Source organism: Cheilinus undulatus, linkage group 1 (genome assembly GCF_018320785.1).
Source record: "Cheilinus undulatus linkage group 1, ASM1832078v1, whole genome shotgun sequence".
NCBI lineage: Eukaryota > Metazoa > Chordata > Actinopteri > Labriformes > Labridae > Cheilinus > Cheilinus undulatus.
Genome location: NC_054865.1, coordinates 10,814,322 through 10,827,215, shown reverse-complemented (window position 1 = coordinate 10,827,215; position 12,894 = coordinate 10,814,322).

Genomic DNA, 12,894 nt, shown 5'->3' with positions numbered 1-12,894 from the left:
TCATTTAACTTTCTACTGAAATTTAAAAAAAAAAATCCAAATTTCCATAAAATTTCACAATCATATTTTTAGCATCTCATGTCATTCATTAGGTGGTTTTGCTAACTGATAATCCACTTGAGGACATTTTTATCATTTATCAGATTGTATTCAGAAGTTTTTTTTGAGTAATTTATTAAGCATATTGATTAGATAGAGGTATCATAGAAGTACGTATCAAATATGCGACAACAGGCGTTAAGGGGTTAAAGGTGACATCTTACTCCTTTACCAATATTGAGCAGAGTCCTCTGTGGTCTAAATGAAAGATCTGTGCCATGCTTTGGTCAAAATATCACACAGATCAAACATCAGAGGAGGTTTTTGACCCTGTATAAACCAGCTCTAAACAACATGGGTGGACGGGTGAAAGATTAGAATGACTGATAGCGATGTCTCAGCGGACACGGAGTCACATTTGAAGGCTTTTTTCCTTCATGGTGAGAGAAAAGGACAGTGGATATCATAGTAACTCAGGGATAGAGAACTGGATATGAGAAGCAGGAAAACAGCCACAGATCAGATTCTAATCTGCACTGACAAGCTTCCAAACACGGGGTACCACCGAACCATCCAGCATCAGTGCCACACCACACTGTGCAAAAATCTCGACAGACCATCAGATTTCATATTTTCAGACAGAGACAGACCACTACCAAAGGACTGGGTTGGCTTGTTTCACAGTTGTGGGTTGCTAGATACTTTGGGCACCCAAAGATATGTGCAAGAATACAAAAAAGCAGATTTTTCATTACATGTCCTCTTTATAAACTCAGACAGCTCATTGGACTAGTCACATCTTGAAATAAAGCACATTTTGGGCTTTTTATGCTTTTATCATACAGATAACAGAGTAAATAGAGCTGTAAACAGGAAAAAGGGATTGGGAAATGACATGCTGGACAAGAGCCACAGGTTGTATCCACCCCCCTACATGGAGTGCAACCCTACTGTTGGGGCAGTGATCATCAGCTGGCAGCCAAAGGGTCACATCAGACCTTATAAGCTTCCCCTCAGACCCCTGAAGTCATAAAATGTGCAGAAGAAAAACAATGACTTTTTTTAATTACTGAAAGAACAGAATTGTGGGTTCAAGCGATCGAAATGAGAATCCTCAGGAGGCTGGGCTGAGCCTTAGAGAGAGGTTGAGGAGCTCGGACATCTGGAATCTCGAAGTAGAGCCGCTGCTCTTTCAATTGAAAGGAGCCATTTGAGGTGGTTCGGGCATCTGATTAGGATGCCTCCTGGTGGCCTCCATGTGGAGGTCTTTCGGGCACGTCCAACTAGAAGGAGACCTCGGGGTAGACCCAGAACTCGCTGGAAGGGTTATATAACTCATCCGACCTGGGAACGCCTTGGAATCCCACAGGAGGAGTTGGAAAATGTTGTTTGGGAGAGGGATGTCTGGGTTGACTTGCTTAGCCTGCTGCCTCCGCGAGCCCACCCTGGATCAGCGGAAGAAAATAGATGGATTTTTTTAAGATCATTTTTGGGCATTTTTCCTTTATTTTGATAGGACAGCTGGAGGGAGACAGGAAACAAGGATAAAGAGAATGGGGGAAAATGTGCACTAAATATGTGCCAACACCAGGAGTTGATTGTAACCAGTCATTGAGGACTGAAGCCTCTGCTTATGTGCCCCTGCTCTACCTACTGAGCTACACCGGGGCCCAAAGGTTTCAACCCAACGCCCAACTTTCTGTTGGAGTGTTAAATCTTCCTGCCTGACACAAAACAAAAGACCAGTTTCTTGCAAGTGTTTTTCACCAATCATGACACAGCACTTTAGCCTCACACCCAGTGAAGGTTAACCAGACAGCCCCAGAAATATGAAGATGAAATAGCTTAGTTGCCCCCCTGTGTGGCTGCAGTATAGGGACTGACTTTGCTGTTAATGCCTAAAAATTATTCACATTTTTGAAAAAGAAAGAAAATGCAGTAAAGACATATGTTATTGAGACCAAAGTATTTATTTTTGTGTTCATTTGAAAGAAACTCTAGCTCCCACAGTGTCTATCAGTCCAAATTTGGCCCTTAAATGTAGCTGGCCCCTCACTAGACCATCTGCACCCCAAACATTCTTTTGGTTTGTTTTTTGTTGTAGTTCCTTTAACTATTTTTCAGGCTTTCAAGATTAATTGCACCAACTGCAATTAACGAAGATCAACAATTATTGCACTAATATTTTTAAATCATGATTAATTGAATGCTTTGTTTTTGCCTTCAACAAATTTTGGTTAGGCCACTGCAATCGCCCCTTGCAGCCACAGTGATGTTAAATAAGCCCACCTCAATGTCTTATTTCAGTTTTCAAACCCTAAAATGTGCACATGCTGTCACTTCAACTGAGCATCATTAGATGTCACTGAGTCATTTTGTACATGCACTCCTGCATATTTCTTAACATTTAACAGTGTTAGGCCGGCCACACACTAGACGATTTTTAAACTGTGGGAGACCACAGACTTCAGCACAATTACCAAAGATTTTTCATTTTTAATCCTCTGAACGCACACACTAGACGACTCAGCCAGACTGTCAGATCACTGGAGACCACACACCTGCCGACCTGCCTATGACCTGGCGTGATCAGGTGACTTCAGAAAATAAACAAAACACAGATGTCTGTCGATACCGTCTGTCTCTCCACAACAGGCTGTCCTGGCATGTGTTACAGGTGAAGTAAAAATCTTAAAACAAGGGAAAGACTCAAGATGAAATCATGGCTGAAATTAAGTTGAAGTTGTGTTCATGGTTGTGAACGGTGAAAGTACTATGATCTGGCTATGATGCTAACCGGACTGCTCGCTCTCATTGGTTGTTGTGGGTACTCCGTCAGCAGCACTACGACCTAGAATTGTAAAAATCAAACGTGTTTGATATTTACGATTCGGGATTTTAGAGGCTATGACGTGATTTGGAACAGTAAAACAATCGTGTTGACACCACACACATGCAGACTACTCAAACAGTTGTTTGCGACAAGGCTCCTCTCGGGATACGCCCCGACGATCGTCGGTGGAGGCAAATCGTGCCCCAAATCGGGCTTGAAATCCTGTAGTGTGTGGCCGGCTTTAGACAGCACATTTGACAGAATAGGCACTTTGAAGCTGTCTCCTACCTATAAGTCATGGTTCAGACCACACAGGTGTAGCAGTGCAGCTCTCATTTCAATAATTAATCTAGATGCCTACCATAAACTACATTTTTTAATCATCTGATTCCCAAATCAGATGATATGGACTCCTTTACATTATCAGTTATAGCTACACACCAATTGAATTTTAGACACGTGAATTAAAAGATTGATCATTATTAATAAGCCATTAATTGCAATTTTAAATATTGAATGTTTGACAGCCTTAATTTGTCAATCTATGTTAAAATGTCCTCTTTTCCTCTATGCACTAAATCATGTCCTACATTAACCAAGACACTTTGCAGGGTATTTTATTTTATTTAGCACTGACTTTTAGGGTCTTTTCCCATTGAGCTTCACCCTATGAGATTAAGAAAACATCATGTATCAAAAGCTTTAGATCTGAATGCACTTCTGTGTTCTCAGTGGCTGTAGCTTTTCTGAATGTGCACACACATGTTGAACATTTATGTCTACAAAAAGCCAGCAAGGAAAATAAGTTTAAAAAAAAAGTCCACATTCCAGATGCCTGGCTTATGCAGGTAAAGCATGTAAATCAGAACAGTTACATCATCTTATTCAGATGAGGCAATCATATTTTTTGTTTCTACACTAAAGAATGGCATTTGTTGTGATCCCTCTGTGACTTGTACTCTTTGTCCATCCCTGAGAATGATATGCTATTCTCCCCCCCGCTGTAATCCCAAAATAATCCATTCCATTGTCCCCACACCGTTTGATCTCTGTCGAGCCTCCTATTGAAGTAGCACATGCTGTTTGCTCAATTATAATCACTGGTGCTAGAAGAAGAAGAAAAAGAAAACTGTAACCATGCTCATTTATTTCAGCCTGTGATGGATTCTGTAGTCCTTGTCCAAATACTGTCCACATTCCTAACTGAAGATTTGTGATGAAGGAGGCCTGAGGAGAAGGGTTTCTGTTGCAAACTATAAGCTTACATTAACAGTAGATGACTTTGTATTTAAAGGGAAATGTCCTTGGTCATTATTTATTACTGCACATCTGTTTGACAGAAGACAAAACCTTTCATTAAAGAAGTGTATCAAACATGGACTGTTCTCTTCTGTCCACATCTTTTTGTGTACTTTGAAGCAGTATAGCTTCTCCATTTTTTCTTCAGAAATAAAAAAAACTCCACCTTTGAGAGTCACTGCCTTTGTGTCTGGATCCCTTCATGTCTTCATATCATTCAGGTCAATCACTCCTCTGTAGAAGAAAAACTGGTGTAGCAGTCAAGAACTTTGCTCTGAAATATGAAGTTGTTCACTATAATCAGATAAAGCACTGGTTCCCAACCTTTTTCCTTAAAGCCCCCCTACTCATATCTAAGAAAAGTGAAGCACCCCCATGGCCCAATCAGAAAAATTAAACATCAATTTTAACCGGTTTCAATGACAAATCCCAACATAATAGACCCACATGCACTTATTCTTGACAAAAAAAAAAAAAATAGAAATAATTAAAAAAAAAAATATATATATATATATATGTATATATATATATATATATATGTATGTATATATATATATATATATATATTTATATATATATATATATATATATATATATATATATATATATATATATATGTAAAGTTATAGATTTACATGAACCAAAACCTAGAGACTACAAAGTCGAAAATCCAACCCCTGCTTTCAGTTTGGTTTTTGTATTTTTCTTCACTTTACACCAGTAAAAAAAAAAAAGCGTGGCTCTTGAGCCACAAATTTTGTGTCTTAATTTGAAATATTATTCCCCCAAAAAAACATAAAAAGAGGAACTTTAACTCCAGAAATTATCCATTGCAAGTCACATTGATCAGTTGGCTTTCATTGTCAAAAATCTTTTTTTCTGTATGTTTGCATTGCCCTTATTTGAAGTTTTTGCCTCTTTTTTTCCATTTCTTGTATGTTGCTGTTAATTCATTTTTACTACTTTAAGACCTCTTTGGCCACTTCTCTGTACAGCTTTCATCCCATTTTGCCCTTTTTCACCAGTTTTTGCCTCTTTTATCCTGCCTTTTGTAGTTTTCCTTCCTTTTTTACATTTTTTTTGTTGCCACTTTCGCCCATTTAAGCTGCCTTTTACCATGAAATGTCACTTTTCCCCTCTTTGTCACTCTTTGCTGCTTTTTGCCCATTTTTCTCACTTTTTCTTGCTACTCTTTGCCTGTTTTAGTCATTTTTCACTCATTTTTCCCCATGTTTTTGCACCTTTTTGATCATTTTTGTCACATTTGACTCATTTTTCATCGCTACTTGACCATTTTTGCCACTTTCTACCCTTTTTTAAGCATACCTTGCCCCTTTTCACCAATTTTTACCACTTGTTTGCTACTTTTTGACCATTTCTGCCACTCTTTGCTGTTTTTTGTCCATTTTTCCCACCTTTTTCTTCTGCTTTTTGCCTGTTTTAGTCACTTTTCACTCATTTTTGCAATGTTTTGGCTGCTTTTTGATCAATTTTGCCAACCTAAACTAGTGTTTTTCTCACTTTTTGATTATTTTTGTCACCTTTAATTTATTTTTGTTACCACTTTTTGACCATTTTTGCCACCTTTAACTTATTTTTCATTGCCACTTTAACCAATTTTTGCCACCTTTCACCACCTAGATTGTGGCTCTTGTGAAGGTATTTTAACAGTTTGGCTTATTGGTTAAACAGGGGTGAGTAACACTGCTTTACACTGTTGTTAATGTATATTTTTTCAAATTTGGCATTTTTGAGTTCTAGGAATATTGTCCATAATTGAGGGTAGAATGGATGGCGAGATTGGTGCATTCATAAGCAACTGCACCCCCTCAAAAAGCTTTGGACTTTAAGTCTATGGAACCAATGATGCAAAATACTAACACACTTATAGGTTTAATATATATTATCAAGCATTTATTGGCTTCAAAGTGAGGTTTAAAGCCAACATGCTCAGTCTAAACAGGAGCATGTTGGCTGGAAATGCCACTTTGACCTAGGACCAAGCGATGGACTGATCTCACAGCCTAAGATTGGCCACACTGGTTGCCCCTCTGTTAATGGGGCTAAAACACATTAGAGCAAAGAAGCATCCATCTCCAAAGCATGACATTGCAAACAAAAAGAATTCCATCCAGACAGCTGCTAAAACTGTTCTGCAGAGCTACTGTTGTTTTATTTGTTATACATTTCTGATATACATTTCACAAACCAAGAAGGCTCAAAGCAGTGATTTCCAAGTGGAAGATCTGGGAGCGATGTAAATGCAAAGCAAGAAAACAGGGAAAAGTAAAAGACAAAAAAAGGTAATGAAAGGATAAAAAAGGGGGAAAAAGCCAAAGCAGCAGCTGAATTGGAAATGTTGTCCCCAGGATGAGTGCTTTTTACTGTTAATGGAGAAATAGAGTGCGTGGCACATTTAATGGGTTTTGTTTTTATTGTACAGCACTGAATAATTAACTGGGAAGCAGCATGTCACATAGATTTATCTTTTAATTAAAATAACGTGGTTCACGCATATTTGAGTGGTAGTCCAAATAAATGCAATATCCAAATTTATGTTTTGTTTATCTTCCTGTTAATTATCCGGAGATTGTTCACTGTACGGCCCTTCATATTCCCCCCCTCTGAATCTGTCTCCCCCCCTCCCCACCCTCTCCCCCTCTTTCTCCCAGTAATAACCAGTCAGGTTTTATTAATTTATGGATAATTGTGGCTACATGAATAAGGTGCGTGGCATGAAACCAGCTCATTTTTACAAAGTGAGATGAATGTGTTGTCTGGCTGATGCTTCCACATGACAGCAATAAAAAGGGGGGCTTTTTTGTCCTTGTCTGTACAATCAGACTAATTTCTTAAATCTGTTTTCCCATTAGAGCTGAGACAGAAACATCCAGCCACTTCCTGTGTGCATGCTTTGTGGAGTGAAATAACCTAAGTGATATCTAACTTTCATTTTCCCAACCCAGTATATTACTCTATAGAAAAACAACAAAATCCAGCGTTTTTCTGGATTTTTTCATATGTGAGCTACAACTATGAACAGGCACTGATTCAAGAGAAAATGTCAGTATTTTGTGTTGAGCTAGCATGATTATTTATGTGATAAAATGTCATATGAACTATGAAAAATAAACTGCATCATACCATATGAAATAGCAAAAACAAACATTTTTGGCTTCAAACATGGCCTGCCTATTGAGTGCAATGGCTTAATGAGGGATGAATTACTAAGATTAGGTGCAACTGTTTTTATTTTCCATTGCTGGGTCAAATAAACAGTTAATAACCAGTGTTATCAGAGGAGAACGAGGCTGTAGTGATGAATGTAGTTAGGCTACGGCCTCACAAGCCAGTGAGCAGTGGCGGCTGGTTAGATGCCAGTCAGATAATCACGACCCACCTGACGGGTTCTGAGTCCAGTCCTTGGTCCTGGTTTAATGGGTGGTAATATGGTCATTCTGAACCAAAGGGTGTTTAAAAATAGCTACAATATTACTGTTTACTACCAACATTAAGAAGGTGCTCTGTAATAAGCACATGTTTAGAATAAATGCCTCAAAACTGTGTGTCTGTTTCCAGCAGCAGCAGCAGCACTGCCAGTGTGTTAAGATGTCAATAAGTGATGACAGACCTGCTAATGATGTTGGGCTAATTTATCAAACAAGTCCAGAAATGAAAGGACTCATTCACAGGGCTACAGAGCTGCCCTGTGGTCTTCCCTAAAGTCAAACTGTTAAATGTGCACTGTATCACTGCCATGTGACCCACAGCAATGTGAGTCTAAAAACATGTTAATTCCTCTCTCTGAGTTATGATCTGACGTTTTATAACAGTGCATGCTTTATGCTGCAGCAGAAATATCAGAAACCACTCAACATTATTATAAACTTTAAGAGGTATGTTAACTCTTAGTATGGGATATGAAGATGAAGTTAAAAGACACCTATTGGTTATTTTAGCCAGTTTGGAAAGTGACTCATTACATTTACTCAGATTATTGTAATTAAGTAGTTTTTTCATGTACTTGTGCTGTTTTAAGAGTAAGTTTTGAAATCAGTACTTTTACTTCTAATTAAGTAAGTTTTGACTAGAGGAACTGTACTTTTACTTGAGTAAAAGTACTGTTGTACGTTTTCCACCTCTATGGACTACACCGAAGCACATAGTGAGAGACTGATTCCACAACACATCTTAAAACAGCACAAACTGGAAATGTCAGGGTTAAACATTTCAGAGTTGATTTTTACTCCCAAATTGTAATTTTAACCCTGCTCTTAATTAAAATATTACTCTAACACTGTAGAGTCAATTGATCTAAGCTCCGCCCACTGCAATCTCCAGTCTTGGGATGTGTGTGGGCAGAGTTCCCCATCATGTGCTTAGGTAGAGTGTTTAGAAGTGTTCTAAATGTGTTTAGTTTTGACTGGATGTTGCTTTTTGTATGATGATCCCTGCTGGAGTTCTTTTGGTAAACACATTTGCACTACGCTTGAAGTTATCCACTGAGTTAGAGTGTCTGTGAGTTTAGGTGATCCTTAGTGCATCAGTATGGATTACTTCACAATGAGGTTGACTCTGTTTTGTTTTTGCCAGAGGAGACCCACCTCACCACAGATTTTCAAAGGTTAGAGCAGCTCTGTCATAATGGGAAACATTCAACTCTTTAAAAGTATAATTTACATTTTACTTAATTATAGAGATGCAACTTCACCCGAGCAACCTGGTTGGAGATTTATTCTCTTGTTCTTGCCAAGAAGGAAAAATCCTATTTTATTGCACAACTCCTCAGTAGCTACTTATTACTCAAAGTAAACTTTCAGTGAAATATGTTTTACTTTTCCTAGGGCAAATTTATAGAAGTGTAATTTTACTTTTTCTAAGTCCTTTTTTAATTTAATTTTATTTTATTTTTGTGCCTTTATTAAATAGAGAAGGACAGTGGATAGACTCGGAAACAGGGACGGGAGTGGGGGGAGACATGCGGCAAAGGGCCACAGGCCGGGTTCAAACCCGGGCCGCCCGTGTACATGGTGTGCTTTAAACCACTCGACCATCTGCACACCCTCTCAAGTCATTTTTAACCACAGTAATTGTTTTTCTTGAGTACAGTAGTCATGCTTCCATCTATGTATTGAAGGTTCTGAAGTGGTCTAAGTTTTCACAACTTTATCTTGTAGTTAACTCACAGCTGAATGAAGCTCACCATTGATGTGCAGCACTAAAATGAATAATATTTACAGCTTAATCCTTATCTGTTTAACAGCATAGGAAACATTGCTTCACGTTTCTAGATCCAGTCAGACAAAAGCTCTAAATTAATGTTTCTCATATTACCCCTCAACAAGTGAGGAACAGAGAATGCATAGATGACACTGTGTGGGGAGAGAGAGAGAATAAAGAGAGGGTAATTTCATCCTCTATCCTGATGTAACTTAGCTAGCTTGTTAGGTCTGAAAACAATGCAGCAACTACAAATCACTCCCAGCAAACTGTAAACATCCTCAATGTTCTGGTTCTTTTTAAGACTCATGGCATTTTGCAAAGAATTCAATGAAGCATAAGTAGAAGGGTGAGTGGGTGATGGGTGGCTGTGCTTGCAGGTGCATGCCAGCAAGATCTTGGTCAACCTGTAAAATGTGGTTTTTAAACACCTGGTAGTAATACCAAACACTGCAGGAAGTAGTGGGTGGTTTGTGTTAAAAAACAAATACGACCCAATCCCACGCACCCCTGTGTGTAATGAGCTTCCCTTTCATCCATCTAGCTTACTCTTGTAAAGGACAGCAACTTTTTACATCAGTGTTGTGCCAATTAAACTTTTAGATTTCATTTCTGTAAATCTTAATTCTGATGTGAATGTTATGTGTCTCTTTGTTTAAAGGGCAGCAGCCAAACCACTCAACCTGCACAGGTAAGGTGAGAGAAACAAACTCTTGAAAAGCAAGCAACACTCTCAGCAATCTCAGCTGAACAGCACTGCTCTCGTCAATGCCACTTCACCCTCTCTGGCCAATCAAAATCAAGAAGGGGTGGATCTCTAAATGTCGGAAGGGAAATCAATCTGACTCATCTTTTCGAGAATAATGTCTACAGCTTCTTTAATATGAAGCACACAGAGCTATTTTAAAACAATAGCAAGGAGAGTCGGAGTCAACTTTGTAACCTAGCAACGATTAACACTGATGAGAGGCGGTCAGAAAATGAGGTTCAGCTCAGGCACCCACTGTACAGAAGTTATGGTTCAACTCCCAGTCCTAACACTGTCTGGTAATCTCCTGCTCTCTCTCGTCAATGATTCCTGTCCCTCTTCAGCTAGCAAATGTGGGCAAAAAATGCCCTGAATGATATGGCAAATATGTTTATTCGAGCGCTTTTATTTCCATGCAAGATTTGGATTTACAGCTATCATTTATATACTCCTAACACTAATGCATACACATATGCCTGCTGCCCCTACAAATGAATCCATTCCCACTCTCACACGATCCACTCAGGCAGTTCCTCGACAGCAGCTCCTTCTAGATAAGACCATCAAAAGGCTGAGTGGTCCTGCAAATGGAATCATCTCCACCATGAATGGGGATGATGCTCATCTAATACACTGCTGATGTGCAAGTCAGGCTCTGCCAGTGTGTGTGTGAGTCCAGTTATGCTATAGGATGTGATGTTGCGTTTGTCTGAGTGGATGACTGTCAGCGCTACCGGCTCTGTTATCCTGCTGACGTCTCCATTACTGTTGTCTGAGGTGGGACTTTAGTCCTGTCTGCTGTCACTCTGCTGTCACACAGACACAAATACACACAAATACATCACACTCGTGGACAAGGAAGGACATTTATGCTAAAGTGGGTATAAAAAGACTAATACAATGTCATATAAGTAAAACACCAAGATTTTTGTCTCATAATGTAAAAGATTTCTGTCAAGCAATTCTAATTCATGAGATTGTATGCAAGTTAAATTAATTTTTGTGGAAGCAAAAGGTTATTTTCAATTTGGTTTTGATGAGCAAAAGTCCTCAGGAAAGCAGGTGAGGTTGAAGACAAGAGTCAAAGTCTTTCAGTCCTTGGTCTTCCTGGTCCTACTATACTCTTGTAAGGCCTGGATCTTACCTGGCTCGCAGAGGCACTAGCTGGACTCCTGTGTCTTGACTTCTCCTCAGTGTATTTTTGAGTATCACTGGCGTTAGACTATGCATCTAATGCTGACGTGCTCAGGAGAGCAGGGATGTGAAGGACCAGCTTCCTAATACAGCATATCTACAGGCACCAGGTGTGTTTTCCAGTCCCTGATCAATCGTTCTGCGTACTGGGTTCCCAGGACCCATTGGGCTGGACCAGATGTCTGGGGAGGACGCATGCATTGTGGAGGGGTCAGCTGGGAAGATACTTGGAGTGATGAGGCAGGGGCCTGGAGCAGGCCTGGATGATGGCCATCAGGAGGCCAGAGCGGTACAGGACCAAGGTTGATGAGGTGAAGTGCTGAACCTGTATACACTATGCTCCCATCCCTGAACGGACCCTGGCCTGTCAAACAATTACCTTTTTAAATTGCAATCACTCACTGACTGTTAAAAGTTGATGGTATTAATCACTTTTCGAGTCTCATGTTTAAAATTCTTTAGACTTTTTTTTATTTCAAAGCTGTTCTAAATTCTGTTTTCACTGATGTGAAGCATTTCTTAAAAGTGTTTTTATACGTGAGCCAAACAAATGCAAGGACCTGAATGCTATGTTCTAATCTTCCAATTTATTATTAAATGAGTGCTGCACACCAGTGTCATCTGAAATCATGATTTGAAGCAAGAGGTAGCTAAGAGAGCCAAGACACTAAAAGCACTAGAAGAATACACTGGAGAGCATGTACAAAATGACCCACTGAAGTCCAGTGATCCATGGTTACTGTGACTGTATTCACTAACGCTTTTCAGGAGTTCTAGTTTCTTTCTCTGCAAAAACCGTCTCAGAAAAAGTTATCTGTTGTGGTTTTACTTTGTAATTCATGCCGACTAACACTAAGGGTATTTTACTTTTTGTGTAAATAAAAGAAAATAAAGAAAGTCCTGTGGTTTGAAAATAATAACATGAGCTCAGAAAAAAAAAAAACAATATAAAAACGGTAAATGAAAAGGTAACGATAAAAATGGAAACTATTGATCACAATGTGCTGATTAATTTTGACTTGCTGAGCTGTCTGCAAGTTTTACTAAGTGACTCGATAAAGACACTGTGGTGTCCGAACTTCCAGCACAGTTGGAACCAGAAGATGTTAAGGGTTGGCTCAGACTTTGACGTGACGTGGCTTGATTTTTGTTTTGTTTGCATGTTTACAAGTCAGGGTTTTCAGACTTCCTGCATGAGTGCTGAGTGATTAGCATGTCTTATGTGTGGAAAATCTACAGTCACTGCCTCCTGACAAGTCCATCCAAATTTAGTGCTCAGCCCATTTTATGACTTTGGTGTAGCCATGGGTTTTCACAAATAAAGGTGGGTCTCATCTGGAAGCCCCTTTGCATTAGAAGTAATTAGTCAATAAAAACTAGTGAGAAATGCAATAAGACACTCAGGTCAGCCCACAGACTTGGCTGGGCCCCTGAAAACAGAGAGAATGGGCCCTCCCCAGTTGTTAGTTATTGATGACAGGACTCGACAGTACAAACGGTTCACTTGCATTTGCGCCTAAAAATCGGTGTGTGTGGACTGTAAAAAATATTAAGGGGCACT